This window comes from Rutidosis leptorrhynchoides, chromosome 4, assembly GCF_046630445.1.
Source record: "Rutidosis leptorrhynchoides isolate AG116_Rl617_1_P2 chromosome 4, CSIRO_AGI_Rlap_v1, whole genome shotgun sequence".
In the NCBI taxonomy this organism is placed as follows: domain Eukaryota; kingdom Viridiplantae; phylum Streptophyta; class Magnoliopsida; order Asterales; family Asteraceae; genus Rutidosis; species Rutidosis leptorrhynchoides.
This window is the reverse complement of record NC_092336.1, coordinates 180,964,694-180,970,810: the sequence shown is the minus strand read 5'-3', so window position 1 is coordinate 180,970,810 and position 6,117 is coordinate 180,964,694. Positions and strand designations below refer to the sequence as shown.

Genomic DNA, 6,117 nt, shown 5'->3' with positions numbered 1-6,117 from the left:
TTTTATTTTTGTTGTTGTCATCACAATGTAGGATGAAAAGTATGGTGTAGGAAATTGTTCTGACTTGAACAATTCAGATTGAGAAAAATGTATTCAGTCATATGAAATACAACACCAGGTTGAATGTGTTAATGTGGGTAAAAAGTCAGATTAAAAGGTGTTGAATTGGGAAAACTCATTCTTTAGGTCATTAGACCACGATGTAAACTAATAAAAAGTATGGTCGACTATTCCAGGTGTTTTTTTGTACTGTCGGGCTTTGGTTTGTATTCGATCGTTATTGTGTAATTTTCCGAAAAAATTGTATATTTGTTAGGAAAAATGTAATTTGTAACTTTTGAGTTGTAATGATAACTTTTGTACAAACATGATTTTAGATGTTTATATAACTACATTTTTTATACTGTTAATGCAGAAATATAAAATTGTATCTATTATAATTGACTAACATTGAATATATTGTAATATATGATTACATTGATAAAAGTTTAATGAAATGATGGTATTTTAAGACAATTTTCAACCATGACAACACAAATAAACTATATAATATTTCAAAAATTCAAATGTGTGAAAATATATAAAAAAAAAATCTTGTTAAAAATAAAGGACTTGAAATCGAAAGGATTTGTATCTACTAATAGGTTCGACGTATAAAGTTACATGCGGTGATATAACTTTTTGATATTTCTCAACTCTTCAGTGTTGTTTCCCACAAATTCGTCGGGCTTTGCAATAAAATTTATTGTAATAGATCATTAAATATAAAGAACTATATGTATCTTTATTTAAGCATTGCTCGTGTAAGAGCTCGTACGTTGCACGGGAGTTTAAAAAACAATGATTAAATAAATTTAAAATCTATTATCACCTAGATGTCCGTCTGTTGATCAAACTGGACTAAAATGGACTAAATTAACATAAAACTAAATAGATTAGTCAGTAACAGGTCAAATTATCGGTATGTTTATCAAACTTGAGTAAAATAACAAAAATAGAATTAGAATATATATTGAATTGAATGGTTCTAAATCCTTAAATTATTATTCTTCTCACTCCTTAGCCATATAGTAAGATGGGGGCACCTGCTTCTATCATGTATTGTTTAATAAATATAAAGTGATAAAGGATTCCTACAAACACGGATCCTCTTTGCCATGTCGTTTAAGGTTACCTCGGTTGAAGTAAGGTGTGGACCTGCAATTCAAGAACCACAATCACAACAACAACAACAATACCCAATCCCACAAAAGTGGGGTATGGGAGAGGTGGGTGTAGACAATCATTCCTCGTACCCTAGATTAGAAGGAAGTCGCTACTCCACCCGCGAGTATAGAACCCGCGCCTAGATAAGGTCGTCCCTCCCTCTACTCTAGAGCAAAAGAGATTGCTTCCAAAAAGGACCTCCCTCTACTCAAGAACCACAATATAGCTGTAAATAAAGTTGCCAAGTTTATCAATCCTTATAACTTTGCCCATAGCAAGTATCCTGAATCATTGCTGAATCACTCATGAAATTTTATGTTTGACCGCTTTTGCTACTTAGTAAACGATCAAGGTACAAAAATGATATCTACGCATATTCAAATTTCATATTGACGAATCTGAAATCATGATTTGATGCCTACATGTCATACAAAAAAACTATTAATACACTATAGATAGCAATGGTGGCAATTTTTACAATGACGTATAAATGAGTTTGTGTTATGTTTTTTGCTTACAGGCAAAAAAGTAAAATTAGTTTTAGTTAAATGCTTAAGTCAAAATTCGCTCAAGTTACTTGGAAATGCATAACTCCTACATTTTGAAATGCTAATTGTTTTTTGACCCATTACTCAACCCATCTGATTGACCCTTTTTTACCAACTTTAGCCACTACAACAATTAAGTTACATCGAAGAACATTTTATTTTAAGGACGATGGAAACTGTAAGAACACGTGTTCAACAGAATTGTGAAAAACAGTAAACTAAAACATACTTGATGAAGTGGAGGGTGCATTATGTTTAAGCATATATGACCTCCCAGATCAGTTTATGGTGGTACAATTTCAACTTCTATCGCACCTGCAAATGACAATCAAATCAACAATAGCATATCATAATTTCACTTGTACATTTATATCAATAAAAGTTTAATATATAACGTTGTGAATCATGAGAACTAACACTTTAACCATTGCTGCTGAGAGAGCTGTAAAGAATGCCAGAGTTTGTTCAAAGTTCAAAAAAAGCAATATTTTGTTGTAGTTTCAAAAAGATATTACAAAGATATTATATAATCAATCTAATACACTCTCTAAAGCATCATCGTCCCTAAACCATGTCTGCAGATCACTGATTGGTCTGCATGCGGTTTTCATTTAGATTCATAAAATCATCATTAATTTACTCGCGTATAATTAACGTTTAGACAGTGATTGGCCTGCAGATCACTGATTGGCCAGCAAATCACTGATTGGCCTACATACGGTTCCTCCACAACAAAAGTAAACAGTTGCAAACGGTCTTCAAACGAAAGAGAAGGAATGGGATTTACATGTGTATACAACAATAAAAGTATCAACTAAAAATATACGCTATATGTTACATGAAAATAACGCGACTACATAGGTAAAAAAATATACCCTTTATTATACTAACGGAAGCCACTTCCCTTGGTGACACGGAGGAAGAAATATAACCAATAATATTTACACTAACAAAGTCCGCACCCTCAGTTTCATTACCAACACCACTCTATTATTTTTTTTTCTACTTGCCGTAATTTCAATTAACAATATCGCACAACAGTCAGCAAGTAAAAAAATTAAAGACTTAAAAAGCACAACCTATAAAACTGAACGTTAGAAACACATATACAACAGTCGCATTATGCTTTCATAATACATCGGAATCGGAAACAAATTAATATTCAAACAATTGCAAATCAATATAACAACCCTTATATTGAAGGTTTGATAATTCAGTCCCTGTGTTTTAGCAATAAGTGAAAAGCCCTAATTTTTGCAATCAAAATCCCTAATTTTTTATATCAAAATCCCTAATAATTTAAACCTATAAGATGCAAAAAAATTGAAACATTACCGTTTGTATGATACTCGTGATTCAGGAAACGATTGCGATGAAGATATGCAGCTTCAATTCACCCATATGAATCAACCTTTTAAGCCCTAGTCGACCTTACAATTAATGCACGAAACCCTAGATAGAATCTTCGTATTCAATCTTCTTCGATTGATTAATTGTTGAATGTGAATCGTAGAAAAAGATTTTAGGGGCAAATAGTGATGATTTTGAACTCAGTATATAGAATATGTATTGAGTTGGATTAGGGAATTGAACGAGGAAGGAAGAATAACACGATGGGTTAAGATAATTAGGGAATTAAATCTGAGAGAGCGTGATTGAAAGAAGGGTAATTAAGGGATATTATTGTTAACAATTAAGGGGTATTATAATTAACGGGTATCATAATGTAATTTTCTAATCTAATGGTAATTAAGGAAGTTTTTGAAAACAATTATTAACTAATCGACTCTCTTGATAGTGATTAATTAATTAAGTACCAAAATTATGCAAATTAAAGGTACAGCTTGTTGGGGTTGGTATATATGAAGAAGAATTAAATAGTGTCTTTTGCCCTCTCTCCCTCTATATATGTAATACGAGTATATTTATACATATGCGTATTTAATTGTGCTATCATGCAATGATGCAAGTTAGGGTCTAAGATGTTCCAAATAAGAAAACAATATGAAGTTACGACGAGTTCAATTGATAAATTAGAATTCTTTACATAATTTCACTCGCATTATTTTAGGCATATATAAGTGCAAATGCTTGATTTTACTTGTTGATTTGTTTTTCTGTATAAATCAGATTTAAAAGTTGGTAGTTGAACATTAGAAAGTTTTACTATGAATCACCTGGATATATGTATTTTTGATGGTGGTAATGTGTTGTAGGAGATGGGTAGAAGAAAGCAGATCCGGCCTTGTAGGGGTGGGGCCGTTGTTAGCAGTGTTTCAAAAGAGTAAACAAATCTAGACGCATCACTTGCTTGGCACGTGAGTATAATTAACGTCAAAAAACTAACGGGAGTTAGTGGTTGGTCATCCATATCGAAAGTTGATAGTTGAGAGTCATCTAGGTCCAAAAAAAGAAAAAGGTTAACCATACAATTTGATACAAACATGATGGACCATCGGCACAATTGTGTCTTAATAACATAAATGAATGGGATGGGTTGTTTAACTTGTGGTTCTTTTATTTTTAATTTTTTGACAGAAAAAGGGAAATACTTTATATAATCAAAAGGAAATTCATCAACAAGATGAAACCCTTAAACATACATACAAACGAAACATCGAGATAACTAAACTAAACAAGAACTAACTAAAACTCATGACGGTACATGCTAACATCAAAACAAAAATCAAAGCTCCGCAAACAACTGAACTTAGCAAACAATTGAACTTGTGGATTGGATCAAGGAAGAGTACCGGTCATTCAATTAACTCTAGTTGAAGAAGATTGATCAAATACTTAGTATAATATAAGTAAATTACATAAACTAGTTTATAACTTGCGATTTCGTAGGACTATACAAATTTTTTTAGTTATAAAACTTGATAGAATTATCTCAAAGCTACTATATAAACCTTTGTTATAATTTGATTTTCCTTCTGACAATTTCTAAGTATATATGCTAGTAATACATAATATGTATCTTTCATTGCTGAATAAGGAAAAGAAATGCTAAATGCTGCCAGGAAAATTTTATATCATCAAAAAATATGTATAGTCTTGTTTTATATTATATACTCAAAGGGTTTATTTAATTATTTATTTATTTTTATTACCATCGAGGTATTGCCTGAGTGGTATAAGTTCTGGGTTGGATATGAGTCATTTGACGCAAGTTCGAATTCAGGGGGAGGTTTTTTCAAGGATTCTGTTTGTGGTGAATAAAGATTTATGCCCTAAGCCACTCGGCTTAATCCAAAGCGCACCGGGCAGGGGCGGATGGGCCTTAGGCCCAGTGGGTGCACATGACACCACTGGACTAAGCCCATTTAGTGCAAAAAATCTAGCCTTTATATTAGTGCAACCACTGAATTCTTTTATGTGAACACTTCAGCCCATATTATGAATTCTTTACTTAGCCCAGTACCAGCCCATTTTTAAACATCCTATTAAGCTAATGAATCAGTACGTCATCTCTAAAAAATAAAATGTTGGGCGCCTTCTCCAATTTCAGTACCAATATGATCAAGCATAGAATAATTGGGTCGGGTTCGGTCCATGTTTGACATCAATGAAGGGAGATTTAAGGGTCAATTGAGTTTAACTCTCCGGTCCGGAGTACCGTGAATAACCCTTGCGAGATGAGGATCTCAGCAGGGGTGGTTAAACATAGACCCACCATCGGCGGGTAGTCCGGTCAGCGATGGCTCGCGCTGGGAATAGGGTTTATGTTCACAAAACGTTACCTGTATATCGAGAGTATCTAGTGAAGTGCTGTGAGTCCGGTAGCGCGGGTAAGGAAGGCGCTATGTAGATAGCGCGGTTGATCCGTACGTAGATACTAAAAACAGTATGTGTGTAACTTCCCAAAAAACCACCTGCTGCCTTGTGATTCGAGTCCGTTATTTATACTTACAGTGTTGTTTGCTTATTGGAGCCACGTGTTTCACGTTGCTTTCTTGTCTGCACTACCTGGTTGTCCAATAGAGGGGATCAGGGAACAGTACTATTACCTTTTTTGCTAGCTGTCGGCCCTTGTACAGATATCGTGGTAAGTACGGGACACGTCATCTTTACACAGCGCGCTAACCCCAAACTGGCGCACCCCAGCGCACATTAACTTGCGCCTGAAGTGCTATAGCGCAGAGGATATGCACATGGTGCAAGTGTGATGCGCAACACGATTCAATCGGGTGTGCGTATCATTAAGTGCCCCCAGTTCGATATTATGCGTAAGTATTGCGCATGGTGTCGAACTCAACTGCTATTAATCCCATAACAGGTGTGACGTGACGACCGTCACATCACCTGCCTTGTTGCATTAAATTCCCTCTCTTCTTGTGCTCTGACACGTGTACGGTCAAGA

The 6,117-nt window shown here is 34.4% G+C and overlaps 1 long non-coding RNA gene across 1 annotated transcript; it reads right to left on the bottom strand.

The window, feature by feature from the left end:
• Positions 1-955: 955 nt before the first annotated feature.
• On the bottom strand, positions 956-3,259 carry LOC139904184 (uncharacterized). Its single transcript, XR_011778692.1, has 3 exons — positions 3,090-3,259; positions 1,984-2,069; positions 956-1,197 (listed from the first exon to the last, which is right to left on the bottom strand). It is a non-coding gene; the product is annotated as an uncharacterized lncRNA (long non-coding RNA).
• Positions 3,260-6,117: the final 2,858 nt, after the last annotated feature.